Source organism: Falco naumanni, chromosome 6, assembly GCF_017639655.2.
Source record: "Falco naumanni isolate bFalNau1 chromosome 6, bFalNau1.pat, whole genome shotgun sequence".
Classification (NCBI taxonomy): Eukaryota; Metazoa; Chordata; class Aves; order Falconiformes; family Falconidae; genus Falco; species Falco naumanni.
In genome coordinates, this window is record NC_054059.1 from 29,977,357 (window position 1) to 29,995,501 (window position 18,145).

Sequence of the window (18,145 nt, forward strand, 5' to 3'; positions counted from 1 at the left end):
AACATCCTCTTTAAACAAAGGGATTCTTTCAGCTGTAACTTAAAACATGTAGAACATCCATACATAGTCAAAAAAGGAAAAGGGTGAAGAGTTACCCAAGAAGGAGGAATGTTCAATACTAGCATTTTGGCCTCCATTGATAGCACTTAGGTTTCAACAACAGCCTAGCAGAAGCTCATATTTTTTGAATACTTTCTCTTACAGATTATTTTACGGAGGAAATCATGATGGAGCTTAAAGTCTTAGTAGACGTTATTCCCATTATTAAATATTTTTCCTATGATCAGTATTGACTGAATAAAGCCTGAGGTTATGGAAGAGCCTGCACAGAAGGAAATTTTGCTGCGGCTTATTTTGTTCCTAACTAATGAGGGAGTAAGAAAGCTCGTCTGTCTAATGAGTCCATTTAGTTATGTTCAGGTCCAGGCTTTTATTGAAAAAGCCCCAGGCTGTGGAGCTGTAACAGGTAGATTAGGTAAAGAGACCTCTGCTTGGTTTCTGGTGCCTGCTTAGTTTACAGTCAGAAATAAATTTTAAAGATCATCCTGGCGGGGCACACAAATAGCTTTGGGCTATATCTACAGCGGGGATTTGTTCTTTTTGCAGTCGTTGGTAACCATCCGGTGGAGCTGATGCACCAATCTTCTCCTCAGGCTTGAAAGACAGGGCTGGAGCAGGAACAAAGGTAGCTCACACTGGCTGCAGGCAGAAAGAGAAAATCACTGCTTGTATATAATGGGTCTGTCTGGGCCTATGTGCCTACAGACACAGAGGCAAATGGCATCCCCTCCCCCCCATACAAACAGGGACAGAGACCCAAACTGGATTTCTTTTTCTGTTGAAGTAGATATACCTCTCAAGTCACAATTTTCCTGGCTATTCCTCTGCATGCCTTTGGAACACTGAGAGTACCTAAGTCTGAAAGCAGGTGTGGTCCTGCTCCTAATGAAATCATTAGAAATGTTGCCACTAACATTGATAGGTGCAGGACTGGGCCTGTAGCTCACATGCATCATGTTTCTTGAAATATTAGCTAGACCGTGAGTTGCAGAATGCCACACGGCATCCCTGCCAATCCCCCTCCCTCCGGGAGCTGTTTATATGGAAAAGAAGACACCCTGGCACTCTTGATCTGCTTTAGCTTACCGGTGGTTAAGGGACTTCACAGACTTTATTTGAATGAAGTCTATAAATAATTATCATTTCTTGCACTTGGAATTGAAAAGGTGGCTTGGAAAGGATTTTGCTTTTGTTTTGAAAATATACTTGCCTTCTTCCTGGCTTCTTTAAGAACATCACAGTGAAAAAGCTGAAGTTTTTATTGTGTTCTTAGATCATGACATTTGACAGCTCATGGACCTTCTTTTACGTACATGGAAGAATCCCCTGACTGTCACAGAACGAGCATTAGCTCCCACAATTTCACAGCTAAAGGCTCAACATACCCACTGACTTCTTTCTTCCACAGTACTGCTGAAATGAAATAGATACGAACAAGGGCACAAAAAGGTGAGGAAACAAGAAGTCTGTCTGCTACCCTCTCCATTCCTAAATGCATTTGAAAGCATGCCTCCCTTAAACAGTCTCTTCTTCTACCACATGTGAGCAAGTTAGGTCGAGTAAACATGTCTGTGCAGTGATAATACAAAGAGAGCCATGTATCATTTCATCGTGAGGGAAGGAGCATCTGGTGCATCACAGATTTGTCAGGAATTAGGTTGGGAGTCACAGTACTATGTTTTTTAATCTTGTTTCACTTAAAACTGTGTTTTGTCATCAGTGTAATAGAAAGGCACCGCTGAGACACAGGGATTAGCTGTAGAAAAGCAAAACAATAGTACACATGGCTCTTTGATGTATATCTATTTGAATTAGAAAGTGGCACTTTTAACAGCTCATAGAGTTGCATATAAAAATCTCAGTTTAGCAATCACACCGTCCAGCACTTGAACTTTCTGCAAAGCATTGTCAAAGTCAAACAGAAGCAAACTGAGCAATTTAGAAGTGCAATAAAGGGTTCAGTATGCAATAAATCACAAGAAACATGGATCACATTGAGTGGCTACAGCTATCAGTAATGTCAAGCATGTGAGTAGAAAGAAGCACTTAGTAATGAAAATGAAATGTTTAACAGAAGATGTTTAATAAAAGAATGCCTGTTCTTTAATTAGAGAGAGTGGAAGGGAATCAGGGCAAATACTACATATGATTTTAGACTTTTCCTTGTTGAGATTTTCTTGAATTCTGGCTTACGAACACAGGCAGAATGATTATGGAGACCTTCTGTCTGTGGAACATAAACTGGGATTTATCACCCTAGAGGAACTGCCACTGTAGAAATGTCTGTTTCAACATTGTTAAAAGCTGAACATATTTGGCAGTGGAGTAAAGCATTAGGAATTCTTTAAAATCCATCTTTTGATCCAAACTTGTATCGTAAATAACACAGCAGCAGCTACAAAGGATTCTCAATTTTTGCCATTAAGCTGGTAGGCAGAGACTTTTCTTTCTGTAAGTACATTTAAAACTTGCTGAGCTGAGTCCACAAAGCTTATACACATCCGTAAGAGCAAATAAAAGCCAAATATATGCTGATGCTTCTTCTTCCTCTTCTTTTTCTTCTTCATCATCATCATCATCATCATCATCATCATCATCATCATCATCATCATCATCATTATTAAAATTATTATTGGTTTTGTTATTATTATTATAGTGGATCTGCTCCCACAAGTTTTAGACTAGCAAATCCTTCTTAAATAATACAAGTTTTGCAAGAATTTGAGTTACAGAATCAGGACTAAGTGTACTGGACTGTTCTTTTCTGCTGACAGTCAAGTTGCATGCCACCAGCATTCCATGGACAAAAAGGAAGTATTTAATCTGGAGTTTTACAAATTAAGTTTTAAGGAGAGAACATGGTCCAAAACTCTCCACTTCATGCCACATAAGCTCTGAGAAATCAGATGGTCTGTCTGAGAAAAGGGCTAATGAGGCTTATTTTGGAAAGCTGCTTTAGGCTGCATCAGAAAGAAAGATCCAGAAGATTAACCTGAACGGAAAACATAAGACTGTACTCCCTGAGGTATGAGCCAGTGATCAGTTCAGCTGTGGCCAGTTCTGTTTCTATCCGTGCTTAGCCACAACTCTTTCTTCCAGTGCTAAGCAACTCAATACCTGGTTCATGACAGCCTACATAGATATATAACCTAGACAAATTCTTTGCTATCTCCCAAGGGATTGCTCTTTCCTTCTAGCAAAAGCCTCAGTAGCTTAGTGTTCCAACTAAACAAGCAGAGATCCTTTTCTCACCAGAAGGAGTTAAAACCCACACCACTGTTTACTAGGAGAAAACACTTACCACCCAGCTGTGGACTGCAGTAGTGTGGGTACATAGCAGACATCTCTCTCCCCATCAGTTTGATACTCCAGTGGGCCCATACCCATTAAAAATAATTGAGTAAAGTTACTTGCTGGTGAAAACATGAACTAAGTTCTTATTTCAAAAATATGAAATAAACTGTTCTGGGAGCAAGAGGTACAACCCAGTCTGTCTCCATTTTCTCAGGAACCCAGGCTATCGACCATACACTTGGAGAAGCTGACTCTATGGAACATAAGAAGATTTTTTTTTTTTCACCTAAGCTGTCTTCCACCTTTTCTTTTTCATGGTCAGGAAATAATGAGGTTACTTGAAGTACATAAGTTCATTGAAACCTTCAGGAACTGACCATTTCAGACATTAAATATACCCCCTCTCCTTTTCACCAGCCGGTGTCTTTGCTTATAACTCAAATCTTTTTAACTATCAAGAACATTAAATTACCTCATAAAGCACGAGGGTTTGGGTGGAACGCCTGCAGGAACTCTCCTGGCAAGGCTGCATGTTTCCCATGCCCAGTAATGAGGACAGCCAGGTACAATAATATGCTGAAACTGTACAGGAAATGTAATTGCTGCTAAAAAAGGTTTGTCCTACTCCTGACAGCAGTCAGGGGTGAAATAGACCCTTTGTGTTTCCGCAGAAATTCAAAGACTGCCTACATAGAGAGAATGATGCATCTCAGCAAAGAATTGATGGGAACTGTGAATCTAGAAAGATATATAAGGAGGAGTTTGATTTCCTTCTTTTCTGAGACTCAGGGAATGAAGTATTCAGCAGATATTTGGTATACTTAAGACAACAAATTACAAATATCTTCTTTTTCCTTTGATCTGTTACAATAACCTTGCCCTTAAAATTTGCCAATACAAATCTTTTTCTAATTCTGGCTTCTATGATTTCACCCTGAACTATCTCATTACTCAATAAAGCCAACTTTCACCTGCTACATGACTATTTGGTAGCACATGTACTTGGCTAGCTGCATCCAGAGTAATGTTAAGGTAGTTGAGGGGTATGACTTGTTCATTAGATAAATAGATATAGTTAAGCTGTTTCAGGTCCAGTCTGAGCATTTGAAAACTGACATGGATCAAATGGGTATCTAAAATCTAGATCTCAATGAACAAGCTTCATGTAACAAAACCACCTTTTTGTCAGGAGAAAAGTCTAGACACGGTGCATCACCTATTCTTGTTGTCATCAATGGACAGAGCTGAGACATATGTAGACTGGCGGATCCAGTCAGAGAAGCTAGCATTATTTTTCCAACACCATTTTTCTTGACAGACTCCCATTCAAGAGCACTATATGCAGCTGGACAGAAAAGTAAATTCAAGGAATGTGCTATAACTTACTTAAATGTGAGATACTACAACATTTATCCCTTCATCTTTCTGATTCTCAGCTGAAGACTGGAGATGTTATCCTTCCCATTTCCCTTTTTTTTCCAAGGTAAATTCAATGAGACTATGCCTGTTTTCACCTGATGGGGGTTTGGCTTACTGAATATCCGACTAATGGCTTCAGAAAACACTTCAGCCTTGGCAGTGATTGTAAATACTGTTTCATGTTAGTTATGTATACCTCACACACTTAGCTCTACCTTACTGTAAATAGAATGAAGAATGCCTTGTTGCTGAATATTTTATTACACATTAAATATGGCCCAAGGCAATAGAACTTTCAAGTTCCACAAAGGCCTTATATATTTCCTGCTGTTATAATTATGTAAAGGAAATACTGACAGTCTGAATTATGTAATATAGATTATCCATTCAGCAACAGTTCAAAGATATATTGTGTATGAGGGTAGTAAGCAAAGACAGGAATTTTCAAACACTGTGTGTATTCTTATGGTAGGTACAATATCTGTTCAAATACCTCTTTGCTGTATAGCAAGTTGCATAACATGAAGAGACCTTCAGTTACCCCAACAAATAGGCATGGCTGACACTACTGACTCATATCCTCTTTAAAGCCACATTTCTTTCTCTTTTATTTCTTTCCTGGTCTCACTTTATCCTTCTTTTCATGTTTTATGAGACATAAAAATACCTTTACTTCACTGAGCATCTTTCATCCAAGCAGCTCAAAGAATACCACATTAAGGCTCACAACACCTTTGTGAGGAAGGCAAGAGGTACCCAGAGATTTTTTTCACCTTCCATAAGGTTTATGTGTCTCTGAAGTGGAGGGTAGTAACTATTCTGAGAAGCAATGTATCTCAAGATTACTCTTAAATACCATATCACATTGATATAGTCCTGCAAGGTGCTGTATGACAGATCCTCAGTCAGGAAAAATATTCAGTCCTTCTGCTTAAATTAGATGTGTAGGTTCGTTGGAGTTACTTCTTCTTAAAATGTCAGGTGATTAGAAGTTTCACTTCTACACCGCAAAGAACCAAACATCTTAGGAAAGCAGTATGAATGGATTCTGAAGTCTGAGTGAGACCTAAAAAAAATACCAGCTAACATGGCCATAGACACATTTTATATATAAATTTTAAGAAGGATACGTTGCAATTCTGCAATTACTTTCATCAGAATTTAATATGCATTACAAAATTTATGAAGCACATTATCTCTGTTTTAGAAATGAGGAAGCTATGCACAGATGATGTGATTTCCAAAGGTTGACAGTAAACTAGCATGGTACAAACAGGAATATCCTGCTGTCCTCCTGCCCCTTACTTTTCACATTTGGTTGTACTTCCTCTCATATACTTTTTAGAAAGACTTATATGCTCCCTTTTGAATCTAGGCAAAGCTATCCATTGATTTCAATGCTGGAAACTCTGATCTGGGAGTTTTTCTTATATTTCTTTTTTTCTTAAAGAGCCATTGGGCAGGGGACAAAGATATTTTGAAAATTATAAACATGTAGATTTAAACATATTTTTTTATTGGTTATTCAGGAGTGATTTTTTTGTGTGTGTTTACGTTTCCTTGCTTTTTAAAACAAATATATTTAACAAATACTTAAACAAAGATATTTAATGGAAGGCTTTCAGAAAACTCACACCTTTCATAGGGAATTTGCTAACAGATCCCCCCAAAACACTCCTGGTCAAATACATTATGAAACTTTCCTATGATATTTTTGAGTGATGTATCATAATATCTATGGAGGTGATGCATCATACAATTTCTGTATTTCAGATGGAAAAATAATTGGTTTGACAATCATAGGCATGCTGACATTTTAACATAAAAGGTACTTGTGTTGGGTGAAATTCACTACCTGAATGCCAGATCAGATGCACTTTGTTCTATATATGGCATATATATACTCTTAGTCACGCAGTCATGGAACTTCACTCTCACTGTTAACACTGTATGAAAGGAAAACAGGCTGAGAAAGCAATTCCAGCTGTTATAGTGAGGGTAGGCTGGATTAAGCTTAGCTGAAGCAGAAGTGCACTGCAGTCACTGGGAGGGGAGAGTGAGAGAAGGCATTCTTGGCACCTGCAAAAAATAGAAAAACAAGTGTGATATGATTAAATGGCAGATTTAGGGAAGGGGGCTTGATTTGCCCATACAGCTTCTCTGTTCTTCCTTGTGCTTAAGCATTATGGCTATTTAATTATATTGATCATGTACTATTTTTTTTTAATTATTATTATTTCTGCAGAATCACTGCCTCATTTAGTGGGTGGTACTGAGTAAACAAGGCAGCTGTTCAATATTCCTTTTTATCCACTTTATTCACTGTGTGTGGTCTCATGCCTTATTTAGTTCACACAATCCCAAATCGGCCCTGGGTCTGGAATTATTCACCAAATAGTATGTGATTATGCAATTAAAGACTGTATCAAAACACAAAAAAGGGTAGAATTAGGATTGCATACAGTTTAATTTAAGTTAGTTGATTTCTCTACATTTTGAGTGCTTGAATTTTCCACCTTAATACACTTTTTTTTCAGTAGTTTTGGTTTTATTTTTGCTAACTTTCTGAGGAAAAGTCTGTGGTGGACCTTTGTAAACCTCAGTTACTAGAGCTGCAAAGTTGTAGCCTAAGTTGTGAATGGTTTGCTGTGTGGAGCTAAAAAGCCTTAATTCTCAGTGTATCCCCAGAAAAGCCTCAGGATTTTCTCTGCTGGGCCATTGCCTGGTGCAGCAGTATCATTCATTCCTATGCCATTCTCCTAACAGAATCTTCTGAGAAACAACCTCACCTTTGCTGGAGGAGTAAAAAAGGCTCGTTGTACATCCTACTAATATAACACTGTGTCTTGCACAAGGAAATCCACAAGGGTCTGGAGAGAGATGATGCATCCTGTTCAACAACTGCTGACCAGATGTGGATACCTCAGGTACGATGGCATCCCTGATCACAAACCATGGACAGTGCTTGTGGGTTTATGGGGACATCCCTTCCTCCTTGCTCAGCAACCAAAAAGTATAAGCTGGTCCTTTATAACATCAGAGAGAAAAGACCTATCCTGTCAGCTACTCCATTTCCCCTGTGGTTTTCACACATTTTCGCCTTATTCCCATGTATAAGGGATCCCACTGTTAGCAAGGCTGTTTTTTCATGCTGCTTTTTTTTCCCCCTTTATTTAATCCAAGTCTAATTATACCCAAGTATGTCTAATTATATCCCCTAATAGCAGGCTAAATAATTTCCAACCCTTCTTGGCTTTTACCCTGTTCAAATATTTAAAACCAGGGCCAGAATCTCCTCTCATTTCTACCAGGCTATGTCAGAGAGTAAAATTTAGCTTTGGAGCTGGACTCATGGTAGTGGCAATGTGGCGTGAGAAGAGGGCAGTGTTTTATACTGCAAGATAATCCTAAAATACAATCATTTTGGTAATATGGGCCTAAATTGATTCAATTTGGTGATTTTCCATAAGCCAAATTTCTGAGTCTTTGGGGGGTCTGGGAAAGAGGAGGTAGAAGAGAGCAGAAGGATTAACTCATCAAAGGGTGAACTGAGTATTGTGAATTTCAAGTGCAGAGGCTTTGGTAAATGAATGCACAGAGGGCTCCAAGGGCACACTCAGAAGCACTGGGTTGCAGGCACTACAAAAGGCTAACTGTTAATTAATTATTGTCGCATATGTTGTATGGATTGTTAAACCACAATCACTCTCACACTAGGATATAGCTGCAAATGTCACTGTTCTTGCTTTACATTACCTGGTGCGAGACACAGATGAACATTCATCTAGCTCGTGTAAAGTAGCCTGTGTGTTGGCGGCTGCTCGGTTGTGGGGGGTTTTTTTCTCTTTACATTGGCTGTCTTCCTAAATGTATTGCAAATTCCAGTATCCTCCACTTACCACCACTGCCTCCTCTTCCTCCTGTTCCACCTCAAGCTATGTATAAAGAAAGGCAGCTGGATTTTCTGTCACTTTACATGCTTAACAACTATGTAAATTCACTTCAAATGTACCCGCCTGAGACAACACCTTGCCGATGGCCTGAACTGATTCCCACAAAAGGAAATCTAAGTAATCCCATTGACTAATATCCAATATCAAATATTCCATACCAAAACTGAAAAGATAAACTAATGTTAAAGGAGCCTTTCTGTTGAATAGGAGCCGAAGTCCTTGTTTTGAAGTAAACACAGCAGAACACCTGAAGTTCCCATTTCCTACCATTTCAGGGGAGGGTTATGCCATAATTTTTATAGGAAATTACTTTTTTTGAATAGGAAGTTGAAGAACGAATCTACAAAAATAATTTTAGTCAATATTCAAAGATTTCTAAAACTATCATAAGAGTTCCTTTGGAGGTTGCATAAAGATTGGTCTTGAAGCATGAATATAACAGACTTATTGAAAAATATAGCATGAAAACATGAAAAACAGAACATTTCCACATTTGTCTTTGACTCAGACTGAAATGCTCAAAAATATACAGATAAATTAGTACACGTGTAATTTTAAATTAATTTTCAAACACAGCTTTTAAAGAACTGTAGACGACTTCTTCTTTTTTTTTTTTTTTTAATTATTTCTGTAAGATTTATAAGAGGGAGCCTGAGCCTGCAGGTTGGGTCCAGTCTGCCAATGCAGTTCACCAGGTACAGCCCATTCCCTGATGGTCCCTTTCCAATCAGCCCCTTAGAGGCAGGCCCTTAATAAACACAAAGGTGTTGCCCCTGGCTGAACAAGTCCCTGAAATGCAAATGCAGGACACAAGGCAAAATACCACAATGTATTTCTTTTGCTCTTCTGCTCTTGACTTTGACTCCGGTGTGAGCCAGTACGACCATTATTATCATTATTTTAATTTAATTGTCTGACAAATTAATTTCTAGCCTCCAGAGGAAGGCATGTGGATTACACCGACCAGAAGGGTGGACACCCAGCTGCTCTGAACCACTTACAAAGTCAAAACTCACTGAGATTTTCTCTCAACTGCATTTCAAATGAGGAAGAAGGAGGAAATGAATTAATTTATTATAATTAATACTATTTATACGTTAATGCCTTATTTATATGTATATATGTTTCTAAAAGACATCAGACTTGGAGTTGACTGTTCTTTCACACTTTCACAGAGAATTCCACAAATAACTTCCTTTTTTCAAATTAGATATTCAAAACTCACTGTTTTCCAGGGGAATGAGGTTGCAGAGCTGACACTAGCAAATACTATTCTTTTAAAAGGCTTTTTCCTTCATCCTTCTACCTACGGTTTCTGAAAACAACTCACCTTTGGAAAATATGGTAGCCCAATATATTGGGTTTGCGTGGCAAGGTTTTGGTAGTGGTGAGGCCACAGAGGCGGCTTCTGTGAGAAGCCGGCAGGAGCTGCCCCCATGTCCGACAGCCAGCGCCAGCCGGCTCCGAGAGGGACCCGCCGCTGGCCAAGGCCCAGCCCGTCAGTGACGGTGGCAGCGCCCCTGGGACAGCAGATTTCAGAAGGGGAAAAAACCTGTGCAGCGGCAGCGAGAAAGAGGAGTAAGAAGTAAGGCCAGGGCAGGAGGAGGCCGGGGGGCTCCAGGCGCCGCGGCAGAGGCTCCCCCCAGCCCGCGGCGCAGCCCCCGGCGGGGCAGGCTGTGCCCCCAGCCCACGGAGCCCCCGGGGGGCAGCTCCCCCCCCGCAGCCCGGCAGGGCCCCACGCCGGGGCAGGGGGTGCCCGAGGGAGGCTGTGACCCGCGGGCAGCCCGCGCTGGAGCAGCTCCGGGCAGGGCCCGCGGCCCCGCGGGGAGAGGAGCCCGGGCCGGGGCCGGGCTGCGGGCAGGGCCGGTGCCCCCGCGGGGACCCGCGCCGGGGCCGGCAGGGCCTGAGGGGCTGCGCCCCGCGGGGGGACCCACGGCTGGGTGTGAGGGACTGACCGCAGCCCCCTGCACTGTGGACCGTAGAAGGGAAATAAAATCAGGGGTGAAGCTGAGCTTGGGAAGAAGGGGATGGGTAGGGGGAAAGTGTTTTAAGATTTGGTTTTATTTCTTATTACCCTACTCTGATTTTTGATTGGTAATAAACCAATTTCCCCAAGTCGAGTCTGTTTTGTCCATGATGGTAACTGGCGGTGATCCCCCTGCCCTTATCCCGACCCATGAGCCTCTCACTGCATTTTCTCTCCCCTGCCCAGCCTAGGAGGGCACTGACACAGCGGCTTTGATGGGCACCTGGCATCTAGCCAGGGTCGACCCAAAACACCCATATATGTAAATATATAGAAATACACAACTATGACATCTTAATATCATGGAATTTGTGACACTAGGAAAAAAATGCCTTTAAAAAAGTCAATTGCATTTACTTTGAGGCTACAAAGTCTACTACATTCCCATCCTAAGTGTATTGCTTTTTCTTTGCATCACCCAAAGGTCCAGGGTATGTGGGCCCACTGCCAGTCCTAACTTGGTTAGACGTCTTCTGCGTTAACCTCGTCTCTGATTTTCAAATGTTGCAAGGGTTGGGTTTGGAACACTTGTTATTTGTTTGCATTTGTGTTTCACCATGTATATTGAACTTTTATCTAGCATCAGGGAGATCTTATCTAGGGATTTCTATAGTGTCATGCTTCTTTTTCACTACCTAACATACACCTAACGTATACTTTTCAAGCACAAAGTCTGGAGCGATTCTTTGCTTGAAGGTTTCCTCATGGTTCTCCAGTAATTCCAAACTCTGCAAAGGCTAAACCAGATGCTTTAGTCTTTGAATGAAACCTCTGCAGGTTTGCAGACTAAGTTAGTGACAGCTGATGAACTCCTGATATAACCAGTAGGTTTATGTATGGATGATGATAAATCTTCCAACAACAGAATACAGTGTTCCAAAACTTTGGACCCTGCATTAACTTTGCACTACTTTATTTTCCAAAAAGCTTCTTGTAGTCATTCTACTCATAATTTTTACAGTTGGCATGGTAACTGCCTAAAAATGTGCTAGAAGCATTACAGCTCTAAGCTTTTCTTGTAGCCTATGATGCTTAATCAAAAAGTTTGCAATACATCCTAGTACTGTAAGTGGTAAAGCTAAAAATATTGGTCTCCTCAGAGCATAAACAATGGCAACATGCTTTGAAAAAGAGTTTGTGCTTACAATGAAATGGAAAAACACCAGCACTTACCCCTTTATCCATACCTGCACTTTAGCAGCATGCACCAATCCTGGAAGTCTTGCATGTTTGGTATTGAGTAAATTTTTCCTTTATAGCACTATATACTTTCAAGATTGAGGTATGTATGTAGGCTGAAATAGTTTTCTCCCTTTAATATGTGACAAAGACGCTATTTAAAGCCATCATACTGCAAAAGCATACACATAAGGGGGATTTGCACAGAAGTGAACAGTAGCAGTGAACTCATGGGGATGACTTACAATAGTAGTAACTTCTGTGTTCAGCTGGCTACAGCCCTTATAAATCATACACGTGCGCAAATATTTTTGTAACAAATTACTGGTATTGTAAATATTCAATATTTCTTAGAAGACATAAATGCAGACTTAAAAAGGGAAGATGGAAACTGTGAAACCATCACAACACTTGATACAGAAAGATGTAATATTAACAAAGAGCTTAATGGCACACAGCTATCTTTCAGATAAATCTGCACCTGTCTAAAGGTCGGTACTGAAACTAGGGCTATCATAATAACAAACTGTATGAACAAGGAGCATTCCTTGCTAGAATGAGATTCCTTGTATTGATAAAATACACAAAGTGGTTCTAGCCTTTGCTCTAACACACAGGGCAAACATCTTGCAGAGTCGAATGACAGCCCTCACATAGCTTGTTTATGCCTGTAATGTGGGTTAGAATTTTACCTATGGGGAATACATTCCTTTTTGGTACTATTATAAATGGGTCTATAAAACCTGGGATGACACCATAGTATCTTTCTGGAAGATTATGATAGTTCAGATTTATGCACCCTGAACTGGCATTCATGCACTCAGTGGGAGGTCAGATGAACCCTGCTACTTAGCAAATATGAGCTTTTAGAAGGTATGTGGCTGGTTTCCAGGGCTATAGCCCAGCCATGCAGTCCCTAGCACACAGCAAAAGTGATACAGATATTTGCAAGGCATTATTATCTCTCCTGAAATACTGGTCTTCTGGTACTCTCTCCTTTTACTGAAGATTTTCAAACAGGGATATTATGTCTACTCCTGTGTAAGAGGCATGACTAGCAGTGCATTGATGGCAGAAGTGGTAATGGTGGTGACAGCAAATGATGCAGACTCTTGAAACTGTTGCTTAGATTTGCTGGAAAATCCAATGCTGTAAAGCCTTGCAATCTTAATATCCAGCAGTTTCAATGTTTTGATGAGAGTCAGAGGTGCTCAGAGCTCCTGAGAATCAGGTTTCTTAGTGAAGTGTCATGTATGGCTTGGGTAATCTGTATTTGAAAACCTTGCTTTGAAAGGTTTGGCCTCATCGCTCACTGCTGTACTCTAATGAGAATAAGAAAGGCTTTTTGACTGTCATGTACAGCTCTAATGAGGGTATATGTAAGCCTGTAATTTTTTTTTTCTGGTTTCAAGCAATGAACAATTTAATCACAACAGAGGAAGGTCATTTTTATCATCATAACTTTTTGGATGAAGTTACAGTTTCCTTCTCTGTACATCACCAACTTCTTGCAGTACCTTTGATAACACAGGGGCAGAAAAAGGGCTAGAACCATAAGAGTAAACAAGTTCCATCTTCCACATATAGATACATACATGAGAGTGATGGTCTTGTAGAATGTAAACACAGAAGCACTCAAAACCCCCAGTGTGTTTAATATGTTTACATTTGTTAAGGAAACACCAGGTACTTGTTTGTAAGGGAAACCTTCATTCGACATATAAGAGGCAATGATTGTACTGATATAAGTACAGTTTCTTTATACATTATTGTAGGAACAGGCTCTTAAACAGCATCTTTTTTATTTTTTAAAAAATCTAGGTTTGTTTTAGGAACAACTTTAAGGTATTGCTAAGTATTACACTTTCACAAGAAGGCATAATTCTGCTTGCCATTAAATCTATAAAGTTGCTGAAAAACCAATTATTATTTAGTAACTTTTGTTTACTTTTTAATCTAGTTTCCTAAGGAATGGGGGCCAAGGTAACCATGATGCACTCACTTGTCCATCAGTCTCACTACCATTCTGTCTGCCTTGTTTCACAAATAGGTTTTGGACCTCTTGAAAAATTTCAGAGAAATAGAAATGGCAAAGTTATCATGCTGCTAAAAGTATTTTGAAAATATGAAACTGCACAGGACAGATATATATGATGTTAGCTGTCCTCAGTGGGAGTAAGGATGCAATGTGAGCTCACTCCTGATTACATATCAGAGCATCCACATAACAAAACAGAAGTGTCCCAACCACTATACCACTATAATAATATGACTGAGTTATACCTTAGTCAATGCTGGAGAATCTATTTATCAGTTATAGTATTTCACTGGTGTGGTTTCACTGAGTTGTAGTGAGGGCTGAGCTGGTCCCGCAATTTTAGTGGAATTCAGTTAAAAATTTTACCTCTATTTCCCATTTATTGTCACAAAATATTCCATAATTTTGTAAATATGCTAATTTTAGGTCCATTTTGATTGTCTACAACTTTTATCTATGATACATTTCTGTCCCATGAGTGTGATGAACACTGTTTCAGACATTTGGGGCTCTCCTGCAGCTGCGTGTGCTAGCAAAACCCCAGTTTTTTCAATACTCAGATAGGCTGTCACCCAGCCCTAAGGAAACATAGTCACCACTCCAGCTTTGAGCTCCGTCCAGATGAAAGGTATGGCTGAACTGAAACTTCAGTTTTTGTTCTGTGATCACCACAGCTTGTAATATCATTCAGTGCAAACTATATAAAGGGCAATTAAAACATCCTTTACACATAGCTCTTCTAAAATCCATGAGAATATCTATGAAGACATTGTCATGATGTTTGGCTTCTGCTCCTACCGGGAGAGACAACATTTCAGTTTGAAGACAAGTGAGGGCCAGACGGCAGTTGTGTTTTTCCAGATCTTGTCCAATTCACTTCAAAACCCTGAGTATACAGTGAAGTACTTCTGACGCTTAAGATGAAGGATGTCTCACCTCAATTACTGATCAAATTTTACTAGGAAACTTCACATTATTTCAAGCCAATATTAGAAATACTAAATGTTACAGAAAAGCAAAGATACATTTAGAAGTGGGAAGTTACTCTTGGGCTTTATAGTGTTGGTACATATTTTACCATTCCTCACTCTGTGCAGCTACTATTTCATGAAAATGAAATACACTTTGCAGTTGAATTGTTTTTTAAGCAGAGGAAGTTCCCAGTAGCTGCATGTCTAACACAGAGGTTGAATTCAAGGTGGTCGCTCCTCCGACTCAAATGAAACAAGGTGGTGGCTCCCAGGACAAGACGAAAGGCAGCAATCCCTTCTTCCCCAGCACTTTGAGTGACCAACCCAATCCTGAATAATGACAGCCTTGGGAATGACAATGCTTTAAAACCTCTGCCTGTCTTTACATACATTTAAAATACACCTGAAGTAAAACAAACAAACTAGATTTTCTTAAGTTTTAACTATTATGCTTGTGTATACATTTTCCATTTAAAATATAATTTAATATATGCAATATATATGTGGAATACTTTGTCAAGGAGATTGCAGGGGTTATTTTAAGTTCTTCCTTACTTTGCAACTCTTCTGTGACAATATTAAACTCAATTTATTTGGCTTCTTCAATAGTTAAGACTTTCAGGAGCATGGCTTTCTTTTAAATGCTACCTGTGCCATGCTAGCCAGGAAAGCCCCTGTCCTTTGATAGGTCATATTCCTGCACGAGAATTCAAGATACAAGCAGCCCCAGACCCTGCAGACATGTAAACAGGTCTACCCTTAACATCAATGTGAAGTTACATATGTGAGTAAAATATGTGGATACGGGCCAGGGTAACATCAAGGGACGTTTGCCAGATCCTAATTGAGCAATAAGGCAGGGTGTAGACTCTGATCCCATGCTTTGGTATGTTGCTAAGCAAAGGGCAACAGCTCTGCACTATCACTCAACAAGGTGTGCTGTCATTGCACAATAATTCCATACTGTGTACCAGGATGATTATAGAGTGCTATTTTCAGTGTATAGAAGATATTTTATTTATGTATATTTTATTCTGCTGACATGCAGAGGAAATAGCTGCTTGGTAAATGTCATGTTATAGTAATTGCATAGTCTATTTTTAGCTAGACAATACCATGAAAGGTGCTGTTGTTTATAGGCCACCATAGGTGTGCATGGTCTTACATACAAAGTCTGAATGGAAGACTTATAAAAACCCAGTGCCTTGTTCCTGCAATGATTTGTGGACATGCAGAATCCAACCTACACATGACATGGAGGAGAGAAGAGTTCAGTGCCTTGCTGAAAGTATACTGATCCTGAAAGTATACCTAAAGCAAAAAATTCCTAACGCATTTTTTTTTTTTAAGAAAGCCAGGATATATAAAAAGATAACACTGCTCCTTGGAAAAAAAAAAAACCCTCATAGGAAGTAGCATGAAATTGTTTTCAGCTTCACAGTTATCTTGTTTGTTTTGCTAATCCTCACAAAGATTAATAAAGGATGATGAGACAACAGCAAACTGTAAGCACAGGAAGCGACTATTGCCTAAAGCATCTGGATATGATTATGTAAACACAGTGTAATAAGAAAGCTGAGAGATTTAACTTTCGAAATCTCTTTTATTCCCTCCTAAAAAATGCACCCTCTCAGAATATTTACCTTATTCCCCAAGTATCCTGCAAGTTGTTAAAGCACTGCAATTTTCACTGCAAGTTCCTTGCTACCCTAGATTTGATCTTCTATCCAAACTTTTCCCAGCATGTATTCTGGTATCTGACCCTTTAATTTGAGAGAGGTAATTATAATTTGAAGGGCATGTTTTGTATCTAACTGATTCTGATACTATTTTCCTTGTACCTGCTGGTAATCAATCAATACAATCAATATTTTGAACATTTATTACATGGTATGTTTTTTTTTTTTCCTTTGTCACTGTTTCAGTGTTTCTTTAAGAGCAAGAATTTGAACATTATTCACAGTAAGCCAGGCTAATCAGCCCCGTTGACAACTGTGCCACTCAGTAAAATTTCCAAGAGATAAACCTTTAAGGATACTGTTCTATCATATAGAAATGTTCTTAGCTTTTTTCCTCCCTCTGCAATTCCATTTTGTACAGAGTGCTAGCTGTACAGGTTAATTCTTTTTAGCCCTTTTGTTCCAAGCAAGGACTACAGATTTATTAATGAATCACCTTAAATCTGTATTTTGCATAAAATATATAATTAACTCATTTTGACCTCTTTGTGGTTCTCTCTCCATAGATAATCATTACAGAGCTCATCCACACAAGGCTCCTAGGATATTCTGTGATACTACTATCTGGCAACAGTTGCAGAGAGAACTGATAATGTCTAAATTTGATCCTTTGCTCCCATCATGTGATTTAGGTAAACAGAGGTAATAGGAAGAGTTTTGCATGTCCTAAAGACGACCCACAAAACCCAGCATGCTGAAGGAGGTTGTCCAGAACAAGCTAAGAGGAACCCTTACTCATCCTCATCCTGTGGCATGCAGTCACTGGAGCCAGGGGTACATCTGGCATGTGTGTGTAACTCGGCAAGCCTTACATCTTTCAGGCTTTACTTTAGACAAATTCTTAAACAGCCATAGAAATGGTGCTATTCCTTCTGGTTTTTATAGCAATCTACTGGTTTGGATGCATACTCAAGAAGCAGGAGACCTGCATTCAGTCTGAACACAGCAGACCCAAAGGTTCCATAGGTCAAGACAGTGCCATGCCCAGGTCATACACAGCACAGGCTCATCCTCAGCCTTCTCTTGAAGCCAAGCCACTGGGAAACCCCAAATGCAAGAGGCATGGGGAAAGATGCAGAGGAAGACCAACAGCTCAGTTACTTGGGCACTTCATAAAAGCAAGAGAAATACGCCTGTCGTTCTGTCATTTTGTACCCATTTAATAATGTAGAATGACTGCAGAGTCCAGAAGAGAGAAGGAGGTGGACTGGTTCCTGTCTGGCACTTTTATAGCATTCCCTGTAATGCACAGAAAATCCTGCTTAGCCTGAGAAGCTCTTGGCAGAACATAGTCATTGCAGCGGCCTTTTCAATGAACTTGGGTCTCAGCTCTACTAAGCATATGCACAAGGAGAATGGTGGTAGGAGGCTAATGATTTGGTCATGCAGGTTTGTTTCATGGGGCCACAAAAAATATTTCTCAAGTGGCAGAACAAAAACCCCTGACTCTTTTCCTCTAGCTTTTG